General features: G+C 34.5%; 1 protein-coding gene across 1 annotated transcript in view; it reads left to right on the top strand.

Annotated features, from left to right (window-relative positions):
- The window catches only part of LOC125237439 (zinc finger protein rotund-like), a 223679-nt gene that overhangs the window by 51273 nt on the left and 152162 nt on the right, over positions 1-20244 (top strand). The gene's annotated exons all lie outside the window — the stretch shown is intronic.

The raw sequence follows: 20244 nt of genomic DNA, 5'->3' as shown, positions 1-20244 counted from the left end.
AAAGTTCTTGGAAAATCAAAAAATAAGAAAACTAGCAAGTTAATAGTTGTATTATACATATCTTTTTAAAATAGTATTCCTTCACGTCAATACATCGCTGCATACGATGGAACCACTGAGAAAAGCACTTTGCCCACTCGTCTTTAGGGGTAGTTTTTAGGTCTCTGTCAAATTATTAGGTATCCAGTTGATCATCGGTGAAATTAGTGCGACTACGTTTAATTTTACTAAACTGGTTGTAAACAGTGCCACAAGATGGAGCTTCATTTTGCAAGGCCAAACGAAGTCTATTTTATTTAAACTCTTTTGTTGACTGAAATGACATCGAAAGTCATATAAAATAATTTTACAAAAAAATTCTCTCGTGAAATACATACTGAAGTGACACATACAATTTCGATTTTGCCGCCAAATCGTAAAACAAATGATAAACGAATGAAGTGCACATACAATTATATTGGCAAATAGTTATATTTTGAAAATGTAAACTTATTTTTTAATTATACTCTTTACAAGTGGTTAGTTTTTAAAACTATCAGTCTCGCCCTCGTATGTTCCAGTTAGATAAAATATCTGATAACATTGTATTTCAAATAAATTAAAGCTAATCCAACAACAAGGACTAAGCTAATAAGAATCAACGCAATAAGATTATCTAAATACCTAACTAGATTAGTTAGTTTTTATTTCCCAAGAATGGATAACATCTGTAGCTGTAACTATAATTCGAATTTGGTTATTTATAGGGATAATAATTCGATTATCTACATCTAGAAGACGAAAATTATTATTATTTATTTCATTTTGTGGAATTATATAAGAATCAAATTGAATATTAGCTTTGAGTATGTTATGATTCTTGACTAGCTCAGGACCGGGACAAGTGGCGTACTACAAGAGAGGCCTATGCTCAGCAGTGGGAGATAAAGGGCTGATATGATGATGATGATGATGATGATGCTGATGATTTTCTGAGTCCAACTCTTATAAGCCAATGAGGATTGTCTCCAACTCTAAGAATCAAAGGAGCTCAATTCAGATTAACAACTTGTTTCGGGTTTGAGATTATTTTGATACGACCTTGAAGGTAAGGTTGATAATATCAACTTCATGCCAATAATATCAACCAATATCTAAGGTTGATAATAAATATCCAGTATCAGGTGCCGTAGCCGAATGGCATTTCTGCGACGCGAAACGAAAACGAAACGCCGCGAAGGTAGTCTGGCTCTGTCTCGCCAATGCGCAGGAGCGATAGAGATAGATATCTACGAGCGTTTCGTGAGCGTTTGTGCCATTCGGCTATGGGACCAGGATCTGAATTATTCGTTTCTAGAGTTAACATTTCCTCAATTGGACGTAGTTACGCAATAACGTACCAATCCACACGAAATTGTCATTAAGTTTTAGACCTTGTATGAAAAACAAGTCTTTCATTTCAATGACAATTTCAGATGGATTGGAACGTTATTGCGTAACTACGTCCAATTTCCCTTGACTTATTCCTCAGTATTTTGCTTCTTTCCATCAAACTAGTAACTATCCGCCGCTTGCACATCTGTAACGTCAAATTTACAATCATGCAACACTTTGTCACAATGCCACTTATCAATGTCAAACATAGCAATTATACCGCGACTTTGTAGCAATAATCGAATCCATAAATGCCTAAGCATAAGCAATCACACGAACTGTCAAATTTGGTAAACTCAAAAATGCCTAAGTCTCCTGTCAACGCGAACTGTCAAATTTGGTCAAACGGCTGTCAGACAGACAAGCCGTCAGCTTTCTACGCGTTCGTGCGTGGCTCGCGTGCGGTCACTGATAAGCGGGACTGATACGATGTAACTGATAGAGGTACAGTAGGCGCGGTTAACTGTTGATTCAGTCAGTGATAAAAATGCTATGAAATTGAAAGTCTGAAAGGTGCTGCAAAAAACTTATAGGAAAGGATATTCTAATCGACTAGGATAGTTAAAATCTACGGTGTTAGAAACACACATATAGAAATACAGACAAATGAAAATATCAGTATTATGAAAGACGATTAAGTAAAGTTCGCGGGTATTACTTTCCGGTCGCTTTTCAATAAAAGAAAACACATATTGGGAAAACCTGCATACAATATATTATGGGATGTTCTCTGTGCATTAGGCCAGCAGCCAGCTTATATAGCCCAAATAAGTTCTGTTGAAAAAGTATTTAGTTAGTATAAATATGTGTTTCGTTTTTGTAACGAAACGCCATGTTTAAGTACCATTGTATATCTTAGTGAATGCTATAGCAGTATAGTTGATTTTACTTTGCGCCTCTTGTAAAAAAATAACAATGATATTCTCGTAATATACACCGAAAAATAATTGTTATAACAAAAATATTGTCCGCATAAATAAATGTTTTGCTTGTGTAACGAAACGCAATGTCAAAGCACTCGCGGCGTGGTCGGCGGCCATTTACGTATCATGAGAGATCACGCGTGGACGCGGATCGCAATAGGTTATATTATTTATCGTTAAACGTACTCACTACGTATTATCCATTCGTTTGGTAGTTTCCATTTTAGGAAATGGATGAAGAGGTGCAAAAACTCTTGCAAGGATGGGAGATGGCAGAGTTGGCAAAAGCAGGTGAGTCATGTACCGTACATGTAGAACTTAGTAGATAATTAGAACTTAGTAAAAAGGCATTTAATGTTGTATTCATTTTACATTGCATACAAATTCATACGACATTACGTGGGCAAAATCTAAATACTGAACTAATAAGGACTATCCACGATAAAAAGTGGTCATACATAACATGATAAATCTTTCTTCCTGAATGCACATTTTGAAGCAATATTATATTTTGATAAATCTGTATACATAAAACTATATAATAATTAAAGCTATTCCTTATAATTCTTTAGTGTGTCTGAGGTTTCGCCGAATGTATACCATCAAGCATTTCATTTCTTGTACAGTGTTTTTTAACAAACTTCACACGCTTCCTGGCACAATTTTATAAATACTTATATTTTTATAAGCTGTTTTACACACATTAGAATGACATCTTAGCAGACAAAAAAATACTTTTTGAAACTCATTTCGACTTTTGGGAGTCAGGAAGACTTTCTACTCCAAGCACTGACAGTTGTTTTTGTATGGAGAGCCAAAAAGTGTCAAAAAGTCGAATTCAGCAAAGTTAGAAAATCTCAGTACTTTCTTAATCTGATTACAATCAGAAAAATGATTACTATCGTAAAATCAGTATGTAATAGGGTATATTTTGGCTATTATAATTAAACATTAAAAAAATATTTTTGTCATTAAAACTGTTGTACTTAAAGACTGCAAGAAGACACTGTACAAAAAAATATTGTTATCATGAGATACATACTGCTAAAATTCATAGGCCACCTAAAGTTTATAATTTGTTTGTATTTTTATAATGTAGTTTGATATCTACAAATTATTTGACAAACATGCTGCTTATAAATTCTCATTGTATCAAAAGATTTACCATGTTATATATGACCACTTTTTATCGTGGACAGTCTTTATATATATCTGAAGTGGACGTAGAATATTACTTATTGTAAAATTTATTCATAGAAATTTTAATGTCTTTTTCAGATGATTTACAATGGTTGCAAGTTTCCTGTGACCCATGCCATACTGTGGAACAAAAGTGGAAAAATTCTGCAAAATATAAATTTTGGACGAAATGAAGGACGGTTCTATTAACACTGACGAATATATGAATAAAGTCTTGCACTAAGGATCGTTGAAATATATTTTTTAACAAATTATATAATTATTTTATTTACTTTCAGATTCACCAATTTTCACCGCTCATAGCATCCATTCCATATGCTGGGTGACCCAGGTTTCCGGATCCCAGTTTCAACTCTAGGCTTCTGTCTCTTGGAACTGGTCCTAGCAACCTGCATTTTTATCGGTAGGTACCTATGAATTTGTGTGTGCACTGTATAGACAACTAACATTTCTTGTAAATGTAAGAAAAGGTTTGTTGTCTATACAAGGTGGTACAGTAGGATTAAAGGCTGAGCCACGCCAGAAACGTGTACGTAGACGTGCATGTAGCGTACGCGGTGTAAATGACGAATCCTCATTAGAGATTACACCGCTTGTGTGACGTGTTTCCCGTGTGTGTCTAACGGTGTATCATCTCTTTTGAAGATTCGTACTTTACAGCGCGCACGCCACGCACACGTCTACGTACACGTATCTGGCGTGGCTCGGCCTTTAATCCTACTGAACCACCTTGTATAGACAACAAACCTTTTTTTACATTTACAAGAAATGTTAGTTGTCTATACAGTGCACAGACAAATTCATAGGTACCGATAAAAATATAACACGTTAACGCAATTGTATATTTATTAGAGAGTACCATAAATGCAGTTGCTGTAACTAACTTTCTTGTTCTATTAACCATTTAATGAAGTTTACATAAATGAAGAGAATGTAATATATATCAGATGACTTGTATTCTTAACGATACCTATTATTGGCCTAACTAAAGTTTTATAACCTTTACAAGAATTTCTTGTGGAGTTTACATTATTTTGTTTATTTAGACACTCCATTTGTTATAAATACTGAATAATCTAGTAATACACACAATTTGACTGTGTGACCCTTACAATATTTTTATTTTATGATACGTAATGTATATATTACCTTTACAAGAATATATTGTCAAGGTCACATTTCATTTATTAAGCTCTGCAAGAAAATATTATTTATTTGTACGGTCCACGTGTTATGATTACTAAATATTCTAGTAATACACGCTATTTTAATGTGTTAGCAATTACAAGATAACTAGTTCACTAAGCTCAACGCATTTAAACAGACTAGTTTAGTTATTTATACTATGTGAACAATTGTCCCAGAATTTACTAGATTTTCTCGTTCAGATTACACTATTCAGGTATCATGGACGAGACTTTTTTCTCCGTGAATAGTTCAATTTGTACTGTTTTTGCCAAGCTGTTTATCGCGAGATACTGTGGGACCGATTTTTGAATCTTGAACGCATCAATTCGCCGTTCGAAAGTCTGTGGAAAACGACGTAATGCTACGACTTTCGAACGCTGAATTCATTCATTCGAGATTCAAAAATCGGTCCCACGGTCGTGCCAATCATAAGGTCACCTGTAGGAATAGAAATTATTTAAATAGTTTTTAAAGAGATGACCACTGACTTTTCCACAGATGTCATATATACCATAGATCAGGCAAACGTATCTACTTAGCGTGTCAAATGAACTCAGTGAAATCCACTGAGTTGTCCGCCTCTAATCGCAGCTTGCAGCTTTCGGGCGTCGATTTTTGTAAGTTGAAGTCAACAAAAACATTAAATATGCCTCGTTACGTGATATTTAATTGCAACAACACAAAAATTATGAACACTCAAGGGCCTGAGACATATTTAAAATCACAGGCAAGTATCAAGTTCAGTACAAAATTTGACACGCTCGGCCGCCATACAAATAGATGAACTTGTTTCTTCTATCTAAATCTAATTCTGTGGATTTTTCCTACTGTATTTCTTGTTGCATTACCGTGGAAGACGGGCGTGGTCAGTGTTATTCGTACAAGTGTAAATAAAGTAATTTTCATGAAATAACGCCGGGTATCACGGTAATTTCAGCGTTCCTTATCGACAATTTTAACATACCGATATTTCCCTGCTTATCATTAAAATTATCCATCGGCGTTACAATTTTTTTTGAAGAATTTCACCACCCCTTTCCCTCCGTTGGTATTTTTGTGGGATATGGGCTAGCATCCTGTCATGCAATATCACAATTTTTTTAACCCTTTAATGCTAAGAGTATTTGCAGTTGATACAGGTGTGTAGTTTAATTCGTTAATATTTGCTGACCGCGATATATTTTTATGGTTCCGTTTTTTAACAACTTTCACTAATTTTAAATTCCAATTTTTGAAAATGCCCAGAAATGCCATTCGGCTACGGGGACAGGCGTGAGTTGACGTGCTTATATCCGTGTGAGATAAACATATTAGAGACATTAGGTTTTTATCGACAAGTATGCGCTTTCCAACTACTGATAAGAAACTCTTATCATTATCACGCAGGTGAAAACATTGTAACCATTATGTCATAATAGAGCTATTATGGAACTCTTTATTTTTTTCTACAGCTCACACTTTACCTCGACTAATTCACAAAAATTAAACGAGTATACTATATCTAATATATGTCGAGCTATACTTACGTGAAGAATTAAAAGTAGGCATTGAAGATCATCCTTACTACTATGTATAAAATAATATAACACAAAAAAATACAAAAATACAATAGACACAATATAAAAAACAACAGAGCAGGGCCCAAGCTGCCGGTGGTTAGGGCCGCAGACAGAGGAACTGCCGGACTATCCGCGCCCTGGCCAAGATCACCGCCTTCTGCATCTGACCCTTGATCAAGCCACCAAGCAAGAGTTTCAAGATAAACTGAAATAAATGTCAAGATTCGTACCTGCGTCCGTCGTTATAGCCACGGATGCCTGAATCACATGGCCATTCGGTCACGGTAGCAAAGGTCGAAATTTTCACATTAAGGGCGTTCCCTGTGCAATGACATTCGATTTGAATCCGTTACATTATGATAGTTTCTAAAGCTTATCATATTAACAGCAACGTATTTAAACAAAATAATATCTCATAATTCCTTCACAGCTCATTGTTTCTGTGATATTTGTCATCAAAGTTGAACAATTTTAGGTTCAAAAACTGGTTTTTTGGTCATAACTTTTGTTTTAATTGGTTTGAAATTAAAATCTCTCTTGAAATTTTAGAAAAATCAAAGATGAATCGAAGCATGTCGATTTCATGTATGCAACACCCTTCACTAAAATAAAATTTCGATAAAAGTGTTTTTTAGTCCATGTTTTAAAAATTCATAAAAATAGGTACCTATTATTTTTTCTGCAATGTCACAATTTGGATTACTTTCAACCCCTTTTTGCCAAGAGTGGCACTGAAACTTAGTAGTTCATGTGCTCTGCCTACCCCTTTATGGGATACAGGCATGATTATATGTATGTATGTATTTTTTATTTTATTCTAAATATGGCTGTTACGAATAGAGATTAAAGACTGAAGAACCGATGCCCGTTGGTCTTATAATTCAGTAGTTTTGACTCAAACAAAACTTGTCAAAAATCGATAAAAACCGCGTGGAGCCTCTTAAAATTTTTTCTATGAAAATAGTTAATTTAATTTATTCTAAGTGTCTCTCAAGACGTTGGTCGAGACTCTTCGCTATGAGACCGTTCGCTGAAACGACTATCATTGTTACGACAAACGATTACTTTTTTACAACATTCGCGCCTATAAACGCCGCAAAAACTATAAATCATTCTTTCTTTCGCCTATTATCTTAAAAAAAAACACTTAAAAACCATTATCACCGCATAAAGATATGTCTTAGTTAATTATAAATGTCGTGATATGTGTTTCTAATTCCTTATAGGGTAGTGAGAAGTCCCGCCTGGCTGACATGAAGAATTCCGTTTTTGTGGTGCTTTTTGCTTGCGCGATCTATTTCAGTCATCTGTGAAAATGCTTGTTTAATTAAATTTACTTTTCGTGGAACGTACTGTATGTTCGCTATGTTTGTTTGGATTGTATAGTTTTTTTTTTTTGTAATTTTGTGGAATACTTGTAGCTTATTAAGTTAACTCAGTAGCCCGTGACTAATTTAGTTAGGATAATGATGATGATTAATAAAAAATCCCTTGTGACGGGTTAATTTTACCACCTCCTTTCCTCCGGAAGGTGTTGTAGAAGTCGACTGTGGGATATGGGTTCAATTCTGATGGGCTGGCAACCTGTCACTGTAATAATGAGTATTTTATCACGATTTCGATTTCTTTCAACTAAATTGCTGAGAGCGGCTATGAAAGCAGTTTCATGTCCTACTCCTTTTGAAAATAAAGGAGAAATTACTTTTAGGTAAGTAATATTAAATAGATTTTTGTCAAAAATGCCACAATTCATCCAAAGAACAAGCCTTTTGCCAATAGTCATTTGTAATATGTCATCATCATCATCATCCTCCTTGCATTTTTCCGGCATTTGCCACGGCTTTACGAAACTTTGTTAGGTTTTACGAAAGCGTCTGCCATCTGACCTTCCAACCCGAAGGGTAAATAGGCCTTATTGGGGTTAGTCCAGTTTCCTCACGATCTTTTCCGTCACCGAAAAGCGCCTGGCAAATATCAAATGATATTTCGCACATAGTTCCGCAAAACTCATTGATACGAGCTGGGGACCGATTTTTGAGTCTCACGCGTTCGAATTCAGAAAATTGTCACTGAAAATAATAGGCAATTCATCGTTTTCAACCGGTATTTTAGTGACAGTGAGACTCAAAAAGGGTTCGATTCGAACACGCGACCTCCGGATTGAAAGTCGCACGTTCTTACCGCTACGCCACCAGCGCTTCATTTGTAATGTGTATAAGCGTTAGGCGTTATTAAAATACTAGAATATTCCATCTTTTTTCTCACGAATTTCTAATCACATGTTCTATTTTTAATAAAAAATGCACTTTTAATGACCAAATCTGCATACCCTTTCAAATACCCAAGAACAGACCTAAATACTTCCATTTGCCCTATTAAATATAGGAAATGATTAATCAAAGTATCTCCTTAATGCTTTCAAGTATGTCGATACATTTACCTAATCCGTCATACTTCAATTCTTCTTAAAACTTCTTTGTAAAAACTACCTTATATTTTTATTCGTAAGACTGAAACTTTAAGTACTACCCTTTCTATTATTAATACAGGCCAAAATACACTTTAAACCATTAGTATCAAAAATAAAATTCAAGTGTGCAGTGTGAAAGCTAGGGCTGTCCACAAACTATTTTGCATACTTTTTCGACGCCGCGGGTGACGAAATTCATTGAATCAAGTACTTTGCGAAAATAAAAGGGTGACAAAAATCTATCCATCGCTCGAATATTAAAAGTACCCCTGAATGTTAAGTAATAAGGATGAAAGTTACAATATTTTGCTGTAAATTTAAAGTGGTTTGTGAGTAGTAATGATGCGTTTAGAATTACTAAACAGGTTTTGTCTATTTAGTATACGGTGCGCGATTTTTTTTTAATGTTAAAAAATTATCTGGATGCTCCCAGAGTATGCAAATTGGGCGACGTGAGAAAAAAATCAACGGTTTTTTACGGTATAAAAAAATTTTGGAATTCTAAAAACTTTACATCTGTCATCATTTCACCTATCGATTTTTAATTATACATACATACATACATACATACAATCACGCCAGTATCCCATAAAGGGGTAGGCAGAACACATGAAACTACTAAAGCTTCAGTGCCACTCTTGGCAAATAAGGGGTTGAAAGAAAACGAAACTGTGACATTGCAGTGACAGGTTGCCAGCCTCTCGCCTACGCCACAATTTAACCCATATCCCATAGTCGCCTTCTACGACACCCACGGGAAGAAAGGGGGTGGTGAAATTCTTAACCCGTTACCACACAGGCATTTTTAATTATAAAGAAATAAAACTAGGATTATGAAATAATTTGGCTTGAATAGTAAATACTACATATTATAATATAAAGTACTAAAAATAATAACTTTTCTGCTTTGCCCAAATATTATTAATTATTTGTTATACAAGGGGGCAAAGACACACGAGAAGTAAAATACATTTGCACCCGAGTGTAACACAAAACTTTTCCCCTCACTATAGCGAGGAAACCACAACGCAAAAAATGCGTTTATCACTGCTTCCAGTAGTTTCACAGGTGGTGAATCATCTTTATTACTAGATTCACCTACCTTTATCAATTTTAAAGGAGTTAATTTGACTTTATTCAAGGTCAAATTACTTTACCCACTAGTGGATAAAATGAGTTTTTACCCGCTGGTATTAAAGGACAAAACACGTGTTTCCGAGCTAGTGAGGGGAAAATAAATAAAAAGTTAGCGTAAACAGCAAATAAAATAAACCGCTTAAAAACTCTACCGTGCAATATCTAGATATATTTTTACATTATCTAAACTGTTAATTATTGCACGTGATATAAAACACCCTGTATTATGAATACACTTGCATGTTAATCGTGTACTCAAGCTCAATTGGAGCAGTCGTGATTATCTTTATTATACTAATTATTGAAATAATTCAATAAATGAACATAAAGAGATATAAAAAGTGGCTAGTTTTTGCTTGATGTACTTAAGCTTTTTATTAAACAACGGTTATTAAATGCATAATTTATAGTCAATTGCCACACTAGTTAGATACGAGTAGTAAATAATAAGTTAATTTTTTGTCAGTACCAAGATATTAGACAAAAAAAGAATGTTTTTAACAAATTACTGTTAACCCTTCGTCTGTGTTTGATAAGGATCCTAACATAAGGCGTTGGACTAAAAAAAATATACCAAAGTTAATTATTTTATGACAATTGTTTGACAGAAACAGACGACGGGTTAAGGTCCACGCATTCCCTGAAATTACTTACTTAGTGGCTGGCGCGATAACCCAAAATTAGTTTTGGCATGAATGAAAAAAAAAACGGGGCAAGTGCGAGTTGTACTCGCATTGCAAGATTTGCAAGGGTTCCGTACACCACAAGAACGGCTTAAGCGCCTCCTTTTTAGTAGGAACTTAAGTCATTTTTGCGAATAATCGATATTTTGAACAAAACGAAACCGAAATGAGTTTATATGTAGTATTCAAACGCGCTCACACAATTTCAAGAGATTTGGTAACTCCTTGCAGCGGCAGTGAGTGAAATTCGTAATTTGAGTTTTTTTTCTTTTAAGTCCGACTTACGCTTTACTGTACATTTCTAATAGGTTTTCCTGTAATCTATAGATTGAAAACTATCTCATGTATTTTTTTGAAAATTTTACGCTTAGTAGTTTCGGAGATAAGGGCCCCGGGGGAATGGTAATTTTTTGCTTATTTTCTTAAATTACTTGAAAAATACTCTACTAAATTTTTTTTAATACTTATAAAAAGCTATTTCATTTGATATGTAACACAATATAGTTCTAGAAACTTTGATTTTTAATTTTCACTTTTACCCTCCAAAAGTGGCCCCTATAATTGATTTTTTTGATTTAAATTACATATCCGTCTTTACCCACCTATCCAAAATGGCCCTCACCTGGAATATACCCGGCAAGCGAAAACCATGCCGCCCTAAATCGACCTGGCGTCGTTCAGTCCAGCAAGAGCTCAGGGTGCTAGGCATGGGGTGGGAGGAGGTTGCCAAACTGCTCAAGACCGGAGTAAATGGAGAAATATGATTCGAGCCCTACACCCCAGCAGAGGGTAACAGGATGTCAAGAAGAAGAGATCCGTTTTTGGGTCACAGGTTTACATATGTGTGCCAAATTTCAAGTTAATCGGTTCGGTAGTTTCGGAAAAATGGCTGTGATAGACGGACAGACAGACAAACGAGTGATCCTATAAGGGTTCCATTTTTCCTTTTTGAGGTACGGAACCCTAAAAAAATGAAATTAACTTTTATGAAATATAATGATTTTTAACAATTTCAAATAACATTGTATGCTTTTTTTTAAAACAACATTAATTGAATTAAGATCGTTGAGAAAACTTAAGAAAAATACTATTACCATAATAAGCAACTTTTTATAAGGATAACTTGTATGGTTTTACACATTAAAAAAATGAATATAAATTCAAAAGACACATCATGACAGAGCAAAACGTATTTATCCACATCCAAACCATTGCTTAAAAAATTAAATAGAGAATTCATCATGTCTTGTCTTTCAACTCACATCCAACAATGATATCTTTGAGAAGCAAAAAACTAACACAAAATTAATTTCATTTCTTACCCTCGAGACATTCGCACTTCGATAGACAAAAAACAAACAAAAACTAACAATACCACATTGACATATCAAAATACAATAAAGAGAAGGAACGCCGACAAAAGTCACTTTTTTATTTTTTTACGACAAAAAAATTGGCAATATATTTTGTGATGACCCTAACGATGTTTTGATGACTGCCGTGGGCTGGGTAATGGAATGATACGATACGGGATAAAAAGGGAGCCTGTGAAGCAACTGCAAGGTTGCAATGCAATTGATTAGTAATCAAAAAAGAACTACATACGTCTTAAATTATTTTCATAGACACTACAACCTACCCTACAAATCTGTCGTAGACCTCGTCTTTGCCTTTTGCTAGTCTGTAGCCAAGAATAAGCCCATTTATAATTAAAAAAAAACTATTTTAATTTGTATTTTTAGTAGTCACATTACTATTAATCTTTAAATTGAAATAAATGTCATATACAAAGAAAAAAATAAATAATTATTGGGGACACCTGCGTGCGGTTCTTGTACATACTTATTAAAAATACAAACATACTATACAGAGTGGGGCCTGTAACAAAGGCGAAAAATTGAACTTCTATGATCAACATTTGTTCAGTGACTTTTAAAAATTATGAAGTCTTTAAATTTTTATTTTTTCATACAAAATAAATATTAGCTTCAATGTACGCCATTATTGTTGTCATTGACGTTGTCTGTCACACTTTAGACTTAACAGAATTCGCAATACATTACCTCTTAGAAAAAACTTTCAAGGGTGATAAAAATCAAAATACAAGTTATTTTTAAAAGTCGCCGAACAAATGTTGATCAGTATAAGGAGAATAGCCTAGAGTTCAATTCTTTGCCTTTGTTACAGGCCCCACTCTGTATAAATATACTACATTGGGCACGGAGCCTTCTGGCATTTCTTTCTAAGTTTTCCTAAAAAAAATTTTTTATTTATATTTTGAATTAAAAAAATATTTTTTTATATTTTGAATTAAAAAAATATTTTTTTATATTTTGAATTAAATAATTTAAGTTAACGTTACATTCACAATAGCAAACATTTTTCTAGTATTAGGTATTTCTAGTTGGATATACAAGTTATAAAAATGCTGCCTGAAAATTCACATTCGATCAAGAAAAAGCATAAAAGTAGTACATTATGATACAAGTGAGGAAAAGAGGAAATTTGGAACAAGTCGCGATAAATTGACGCCAGCTACGAATGATATGTAATATGACATTAAACACAGTTATACCTAAATTAAATTAACATAATTGTCAAAATAGACAATAGACGTAGAAAGGCTTTATTTACCATCACATTACAGTGTAAAAAAAGGCAACTGTGGAACCATTTTTTAATTTTTTTTATTAGCCCGTTATAAATAGTGTCCCACTGCTGGGCAACGGCCTCTCCTCTTGATTTCCACAACTCCCTCTGGTGTGAAAATTATTTTTCCCCTCACTAGCTCGGAAACACGTGTTTTGTCCTTTAATACCAGCGGGTAAAAACGTATTATTTTACTTCTCGTGTGTTAAAAAACTCGCAAGTTCAGGATTCTATTCACGAACCACTCGCTTCGCTCGTGGTTCAACTATAGAATCCTTTCACTTGCTCGTTTTTCAATTCCACACTCGACGTTAAAATACAACTTTGCCCCCTTGTATAACAAATAACTATTATTGAATATTGTTTGATTTGTTCTTTTTCAAGTAGTCACACTACTATGTATTAAATTATAAATTTAAATAGATATCATACACGAAAGAAAAAACAACAAAGCCCACTGGTTGCCGAGCCGGGAATCGAACCCGAAAGCCGCGTAAGCCGAAGACCAGGATTCGAATCCGGGCTCGGCCACCATGTTGTTTTTTCTTTTGTGTATGATATCGTGTATTTCGTGTATATCAATTTATAAAAACAAAATGATCTCCAATCAAAAGTACATAACACTGAAGTATAAAAACCGGCCACGCTAAATTAGCATCAATCGGCCACAAATACTCTAGTTATTTACATAATAGGCCATTGTTTGAAAACGAGCCGTTATCGAGAAATCGATATCGAAACGTCGAGCCGCTCATAAACTTGTTTCGTTATATGTGGCTTTTAAAAGGAAAACATGAATTAAGATGATTTTATGATCGATAATCGATAACTATACGGAATTTAGTTGGGTATACAATGTAGCAGTAGACATTTTTATTGAGAGTCTAGCGAAATTATTCGGTTTGCTTTCTTATGCCGAAACATTGTGTATGAATTATAATTAAAATATACAAAATATAAATGCACGTTATCAAAAATTTCTAACCCATATGTTAATTAAGTACTATTAAAACATTGGCAAGTAATTATAACTGCTAGCGGCCTTCCAAGCCTTTATATCCCATATTCAGGAAATCTTTACTTTAAATAGAATAACTTTATAAGTTTTGGCAAATGTTCAAAATTTCACGAGTATTAGAAACTTTTCACATTTACGGAGCATTTTGCTTAAGTCCCATTTTTCAGAAAAACACGGATATAATGTTTCTATCTTTTTTTGTAAATATAATTTAGAAATTAGTACTGAAAAAAACAAATTAAAAAACTAAACATTAAATTTTTAGGTCGTGCAGACACATTTTTTTAATTTCTTCTAATGGACATGGCTTGCCAAACTATACGTTTCAAATAAATGCACAAAATAACTCCATATAATTAAATGAATGCACATTTTTTTTATAAAAAATCCTTTGTGGGAAACTTTAATATTAATCCATACTAATATTATAAATGGGAAAGTGTGTGTGTCTGTTTGTTTGTCCGTCTTTCACAGCAAAATGGAGCGACGAATTGTCGTGATTTTTTAAGTGGAGATAGTTGAAGGGATGGAGAGTGACATAGGCTACTTTTTGTCTCTTTCTAACGCAAGCGAAGCTGCGGGCAACAGCTAGTATTTTATATTTTTCAGTACAGATGGTGTTTTTTTACGCACTAGTGTGAGAAGTATTTCATTATTATGTCAGGTCGAAACTTTAGAGGGCCACCTGTACTGAAAAACGTCGTACGATACACGTGCGAAAAGGAAATTCGTAACTCGTGTCGATGTAAAACACTCCCTTTGGTCGTGTTTTAATTTATTGCCACTCGTTTGGAGTTTCCTTTTTTACGCACTTGTATCGTAATGTACTATTTTGAAATAACCGAATATAATTTAACTCCAAAATCAAATTTAAACCTTTTCTCACGACGAAACAAAATCAAATACGCATAATGTATTTATTTCGCATAGATCATTATTAATCAAACGAGCCCACAGATAAAAAAATCACACAGGATTTATTGGCAAATCAGTCAGCCGTCAAAAATGGAACGGAAGAGATCATGGCTTAATTACATTATGTCAAAATGGATTGAATGAATGAATGAATTAAGTCAATTGTGAACGGTTTTTGTTGTTCAACCCTATCTCTGCTCTGTTCTTAGGGTTTCGTACATACATACAATATACATACAATCACGCCGGTATCCCGTAAAGGGGTAGGCAGAGCACATGAAACTACTAAAGCTTCAGTGCCACTCTTGACAAAATAAGGGGTTGAAAGAAAACGAAACTGTGGCATTGCAGTGACAGGTTGCCAGCCTCTCGCCTACGCCACAATTTAACCCAAGTTTCGTAGTTTATAGTAAACGTGTATCTTAAGTTTATAAGTCTCAGAAGTTGGTAAAAATTAATTAAAACTACATACATACATACAATTACGTCTGTATTCCATAAGGGGTGGGCAGAGCACATGAAACTACTGTAGTTTCAGTGCCACTCTTGGCCAATTAGGGGCTGCAAGAAAACGAAAATTGTGACATTGCAGTGACAGGTTGCCAGGCTCTCGCCTACGCCGCATTCTAACCCGTACCCTATAGTCGACTTCTAAGACACTCACGGGAAGAAAGGAGGTCATTAAAATTGTAAAACAAAAATAATGTTAATTTTTTCTACACCTTCGATTTCAATACGTATATACAACTAGCTTTTGCCCGCGGCTTCGCTCGCGTTAGAAAGAGACAAAAAGTAGCCTAGGTCACTCTCCATCCCTTCAACTATCTCCACCTAAAAAATCACGTCAATTCGTCGCTCCGTTTTGCCGTGAAGGACGGACAAACAAACAGGCACACACTTTCCCATTTATAATGGATAAAAAGCGCAGAGTTGTGGTTTCAAAACCCGGCATGGACCAATCGCTTTTCGCGGAAAGCCTCGCTAAATAAGCTCTTATCTTAATAGTTTTTCCTAATGTTTAGATGCCCAAAGTCTTTCGCTAGGTCTTATATATCTTGCAATTAAATAGTTGGGGAGCCAAGGAAGATGATGACCTCTTTATAAATGAAAATGTATAAAAGCGATAAAATAATAACAGTGTAAACTTTGTTGTTACATTCGTCGATTACATAAGACGTGAATCGTGATATAACCGATCAAATATGTATTTTTGTGTAATCGATATCAATATTTATTACGTTGTTAACAGCTCGATTTCGCTAAACTTCCGCTTATAATGTTACTATTGCATTTATTTACTTCATATCTGTCTGAGCTCTCAGCGCTACTTCGAAACAACTTTCGCAGTTACAATTAAATATAGTATTGTATTTATCTACCGAAATATTAGTGAGATGTTTTTTAATATTGAATACTTTGACAAAACCTAAACTAAATATGCCAGTGACACTTGATGGACAATTTGAAGATTTGTGAGATTTGAATATACGAGTATCCTAATTTTGAGTGATTCCATTTATTCTATTGCTTCAATTTATTATCAATTAAATACGTTTTTAGGGTTCCGTAGTCAACTAGGAACCCTTATAGTTTCGCCATGTATGTCTGTCCGTCCGTCCGTCCGTCCGTCCGCGGATAATCTCAGTAACCGTTAGCACTAGAAAGCTGAAATTTGGTAACAATATGTATATCAATTACGCCTACAAAGTGCAAAAATAAAAAATGGAAAAAAAAATGTTTTATTAGGGTACCCCCCCTACATGTAAAGTGGGGGCTGATATTTTTTTTCATTCCAACCCCAACGTGTGATATATTTTTGGATAGGTATTTAAAAATGAATAAGGGTTTACTAAAATTGTTTTTTGATAATATTAATATTTTCGGAAATAATCGCTCCTAAAGGAAAAAAAAGTGCGCCCCCCCCCCTCTAACTTTTGAACCATATGTTTAAAAAATATGAAAAAAATCACAAAAGTGGAACTTTATAAAGACTTTCTAGGAAAATTGTTTTGAACTTGATAGGTTCCGTAGTTTTTGAGAAAAATACGGAAAACTACGGAACCCTACACTGAGCGTGGCCCGACACGCTCTTGGCCGGTTTTTGATTTTATTTCGTAAACAAAATAATCATACCATAGTAATACTTTTATTCGGGCCTCCACGCTTAAGCATATAATGTTGTTGACATGGATGAACTTAGAAACAAGAATATAGCATTATCTCTGCTAGTTCTCAATCACATTACATTTTAATCTATCTTTAATCCATTCATGTTACCCCTTATCAACGGTTCACCCCTCTCCGTTCTTCTGAAACTTATCCCCATACAATTCCTATCAACTTATTACCTTTTACAATTAAATATTCCTTCAAGTCATTTGTCTCAAGTTTCCGCTTGATTAAAGAATAATTTATTCCCCATTTAATTATTATTTTATTCCTTTATTCGTCCAGGTGCGATATGAGTAATAGTTTTTGAATATGCATGGTTGTTTGAACTTCTGGTAGCCGTAAGCGATTTGTTCCGATATTGTTTGTTAACATGTGAACTTTTTTTTTGCATTTTGAAATGGATGATGTCTTTATTTTGAAAAATAATTAAGAATAACGTTGTTCGTTACTGTGAATTTGTTTAAGTCTTGATATACCTTAATAGGTAGGATAACTATTATTCTTTTAGTTACTTAATATGTTTAGTTATTGGAATACATATAATACATGTACTTGTAAACAAATTGATTTTGAAAGATTTACATAACTAGTACCATCCTAAAATATACACTTTGATTTTTCTGTACTCTTCATGCATTCATCCAAGTAAAAGTTATTTTTATATTTATCTAGAGTCTGTCCATGACTTCGTCTACGCGAAATGTTTTTTTTAATTGATTAATGGATGATGATAATGATTGATAAAAATATTATATTTTTTTCCTTGTTTGAACCTCATTTTCTTGACTAATTTTATCTAAAACGGTTTAACTATTTAAGTACCTATGTAGAACTGTAATTGATTGTAGAGGTAACAAACCTAAAGACCGATTGTTACTGTCGTATTTATATAGTACTAGCTTTTTCCCGCGGCTGCGCTCGCGTTAGAAAGAGACAAAAAGTAGCCTATGTCACTATGCATGACTTCAACTATCTCCACTTAAAAAATCACGTCAATTCGTCGCTCCGTTTTGCCGTGAAAGACGGACAAACAAACAGACACACACTTTCCCATTTATAATATTAGTGTGGATTAGTACCTGTGTATTAGGAATATGTGTGAACAATAAAATTCACACTGGTTATCTCAGACTATTCATAATAAAAATAATACATCTAATCTTCTGTAGTAAGATAAGAAGCCCGACCACATTTATTTCATCCCAAATTAATTCACACGTCCTTGATATAATTACCAACGCAACGCGATATCATTAACATCATCAATCATTGGCCCAAAATCATTCCCGAAACAATACTAGCAATATCATTGCACCAAGGAAATTGGCCGAAAACGAGGGTGTCCACGATTAATCCGCCAAATTAGGACAGTCCCGGCCGAAATCGATTAGCCGGCCGAAATTCAAGGGAGCAATTCGCAGAGACGCTCGACCAAGATAAACATGCTTTTTTTCTACGGCGAAGACATTAAGCGATATTGGGGTGACCATGAGTTGGTGGATTTTGGGATTCGGGCAGATCGATTACGGTGCGGGGTTTTAGAGGAAAGTAAAGTTAGACGTATACGTAGTGTATTTTTTAGTGTAGGTATTATTTAAACTAGTTGAACAGATATGTTATAGGCTTCACTTTATGTACATATATTTTATTTAAAATATGATGGGAGAAGTAATTTTCAAAGCTTAGTGGGTTTTTGTACATTTTTGAACCATAATTATAAGGTAATTTAGACGTTATTTATTATATTCAATTCATTAATTCAATAAACCCAAGTTCCAGATTTTATAGAAACCGAGAGTTTTCTTAGGTAGGTGGGTTCTACAGTATAAAAAAAAAGTTAAATTAATGAATGTTTAATTATCCACGATTACTTCAACATAAGTACAAATAATAAATCAAACGAATTCATCTTACCGGCCACCCGGTCATATACCGATCGATTCAGCTAGTCTGTGACCATGAGTAAAAGCACTAACATTGAAATAATATTTATTTAAACATCATCATCATCCTCCTTGCGTTATCCCGGCATTTGCCACGGGTCATGGGAGCATGGGGTCCGCTTTGAGAACTAATCCCAAGATTTGGCGTAGGCTGTAGTTTTACGAAAGCGACTGCCGTCTGACCTTCCAACCCGAAGGGTAACTAGTTCTTATTGGAATTAATCCGGTTTGCTCACGATGTTTTCCTTCACCGAAAAGCGACTGGCAAATATCAGATGACATTTCACACATAAGTTCCGAAAAACTCATTGGTACGAGCCGGGGTTCGAACCCGCGACCTCCGGATCGAAAGTTGCACGCTCTTATCACTAGGCCACCAGCGCTTATTTATTTAAGCAATTAACATTGAAATCACATTTATTTAAAACATCAAATGTATAAACAGGCTATCCATTTCCTAAAGCTACATTTTCCTATAGAAACAATACACATAAGCTTGAACATACATACAACAAACTTATATCCAAATTGTAAAACCACACGCTTCAAAGCTACCGCCTATCCTTCGGCAAATCTTAAGATGGTATCCAGAAAAACGCGACCACAGCCACCCTACGTCATTAACGTTCGGAGAGGTCATTACCACGATGAGCCTCCATTAATCTTGCGGACCGGTCTCCTGCCTGTCAAAATTGTGGCCACCGTACGATAGATATGTGTATTGTCTCAGTGTGCCTTTTGTTTTTGGGTGCCCTAGTGTGGAGTTCATTTGGAGTAAGTGTGGATGACAGGGGTTGTGTTGGCTTTGTAGAAATGTGCAGTTATTTTAAAATACTTGCAATTCATTTACTGATATGAAAAGTAGGAAAACACAATTTATTGTACAGTTACTTGCACTTTCTTGTACAATGCGCTGTGAAATTTCATGGAGAAGTTATAATAAAATTAATTTATAAATTCGCACTTTTTGTCGC

The sequence above is a fragment of the Leguminivora glycinivorella genome, chromosome 21, assembly GCF_023078275.1.
Source record: "Leguminivora glycinivorella isolate SPB_JAAS2020 chromosome 21, LegGlyc_1.1, whole genome shotgun sequence".
Taxonomy (NCBI): Eukaryota; Metazoa; Arthropoda; class Insecta; order Lepidoptera; family Tortricidae; genus Leguminivora; species Leguminivora glycinivorella.
The sequence above is the reverse complement of the archived record's forward strand: the minus strand, read 5'-3'. Positions and strand labels throughout refer to the sequence as shown.